Source organism: Durio zibethinus, unplaced genomic scaffold, assembly GCF_047325235.1.
Source record: "Durio zibethinus cultivar Kanyao isolate XHJ-2024 unplaced genomic scaffold, ASM4732523v1 HiC_scaffold_387, whole genome shotgun sequence".
In the NCBI taxonomy this organism is placed as follows: domain Eukaryota; kingdom Viridiplantae; phylum Streptophyta; class Magnoliopsida; order Malvales; family Malvaceae; genus Durio; species Durio zibethinus.
Genome location: NW_028323010.1, coordinates 1,867,501 through 1,870,000, shown reverse-complemented (window position 1 = coordinate 1,870,000; position 2,500 = coordinate 1,867,501).

Genomic DNA, 2,500 nt, shown 5'->3' with positions numbered 1-2,500 from the left:
GGCATTGGGGTTCCGGCGATTGGGAGGGGGGCCGGGGGGGTGTGCGCACATGATGTGCGATGGGTGCTGGTACTTGGCCTTGTGTTGGCCCCCTATCCCTCATCAAACCTCTGAGAATTCACACCCCCTTAAAGAGCATTTGAGATTTTACAGGTTTGCTACCAGTAGCCGTTAAAGTGTCTGAAATGGGGACACTTTTTTCAAACGGTCACAAAATCTTCTCTACTTCGAGTTTTTAGCTGAATTTTTTTGTGCATGCCAACAAAAATAGAAGGATCATGCCTACAAAATTTGGGGCCAAAAATCCTTATAAAAAAATTTTAAAAAATCCCGAACCGCAAAAAGTTTCGAAAATCATGAAAAATAGAAAACGAGTCATCTTCCAACGAAACTTCACGTGAAGGCTTAGGGGACCATTGTATGAATTTACAAGCCATAAAAATGGCATTGGCACGGCAGAAATTTGAAGATGTGCCTAAACCCACCAGGGCCCAGCGTGTGCCGATGGTGCTCGAGGCAACCGCCCGCACCAGGGCCCAGCGTGTGCCGATGGTGCTCGAGGCAAGCGCCCGCGCCAGGGCCCAGCGTGTGCCGACGGTGGTCGAGGCAACCGCCCGCACCAGGGCCGATAGTGTGCCGATGGTGCTCGAGGCAACCTGTCGCACCAGGGCCCAGCGTGTGCCGATGGTGATCGAGGCAACCTGCCGCACCAGGGCCCAGCGTGTGCCGATGCTGGTCGAGGCAAGCGCCCGCACCAGCGCCCAGCGTGTGCCGATGGTGCTCGAGGCAACCGACCGCACCAGGGCCCAGCGTGTGCCGATGGTGCTCGAGGCAACCTGCCGCACCAGGGCCCAGCGTGTGCCGATGGCGCTCGAGGCAAGCTCCCGCACCAGGGCCCAGCGTGTGCCGATGGTGCTCGAGGCAACCTGCCGCACCAGGGCCCAGCGTGTGCCGATGGTGCTCGAGGCAACCTGCCGCACCAGGGCCCAGGATGGTGCTCGAGGCAAGCGCCCGCACCAGGGCCCAGCGTGTGCGGATGGTGCTCGAGGCAACCGCCCGCACCAGGGCCCAGCGTGTGCCGATGGTGGTCGAGGCAACCTGCCGCACCAGGGCCCAGCGTGTGCCGATGGTGCTCGAGGCAACCGACCGCACCAGGGCCGAGCGTGTGCCGATGGTGGTCGAGGCAAGCGCCCGCACCAGGGCCCAGCGTGTGCCGATGGTGGTCGAGGCTGCCGATGATGGTCGAGGCAACCTGCCGCACCAGGGCCCAGCGTGTGCCGATGGTGCTCGAGGCAACCGACCGCACCAGGGCCGAGCGTGTGCCGATGGTGCTCGAGGCAACCGCCCGCACCAGGGCCCAGCGTGTGCCGATGGTGGTCGAGGCAACCTGCCGCACCAGGGCCCAGCGTGTGCCGATGGTGGTCGGGGCAAGCGCCCGCACCAGGGCCCAGCGTGTGCCGATGGTGGTCGAGGCAAGCGCCCGCACCAGGGCCCAGCGTGTGCCGATGGTGGTCGAGGCAACCTGCCGCACCAGGGCCCAGCGTGTGCCGATGGTGGTCGAGGCAAGCGCCCGCACCAGGGCCCAGCGTGTGCCGATGGTGGTCGAGGCAACCTGCCGCACCAGGGCCCAGCGTGTGCCGATGGTGCTCGAGGCAACCGACCGCACCAGGGCGGAGCGTGTGCCGATGGTGGTCGAGGCAACCGCCCGCACCAGGGCCCAGCGTGTGCCGATGGTGGTCGAGGCTGCCGATGGTGGTCGAGGCAACCTGCCGCACCAGGGCCCAGCATGTGCCGATGGTGGTCGAGGCAACCGACCGCACCAGGGCCGAGCATGTGCCGATGGTGCTCGAGGCAAGCTGCCGCACCAGGGCCCAGCGTGTGCCGATGGTGGTCGAGGCAACCGCCCGCACCAGGGCCCAGCGTGTGCCGATGGTGATCGAGGCAACCGACCGCACCAGGGCCCAGCGTGTGCCGATGGTGCTCGAGGCAACCTGCCGCACCAGGGCCCAGCGTGTGCCGATGGTGGTCGAGGCAAGCGCCCGCACCAGGGCCCAGCGTGTGCCGATGGTGGTCGAGGCAACCGACCGCACCAGGGCCCAGCGTGTGCCGATGGTGCTCGAGGCAACCTGCCGCACCAGGGCCCAGCGTGTGCCGATGGTGGTCGAGGCAAGCGCCCGCACCAGGGCCCAGCGTGTGCCGATGGTGCTCGAGGCAACCGACCGCACCAGGGCCGAGCGTGTGCCGATGGTGGTCGAGGCAAGCGCCCGCACCAGTGCCCAGCGTGTGCCGATGGTGGTCGAGGCAAGCGCCCGCACCAGGGCCCAGGTGTGCCGATGGTGGTCGAGGCAAGCGCCCGCACCAGTGCCCAGCGTGTGCCGATGGTGGTCGAGGCAAGCGCCCGCACCAGGGCCCAGCTTTTGCCGATGGTGATCGAGGCAACCGGCCGCTCCAGGGCCCAGGGTGTGCCGATGGTTATCGGGGCAACCGCCCGCACCAAGGC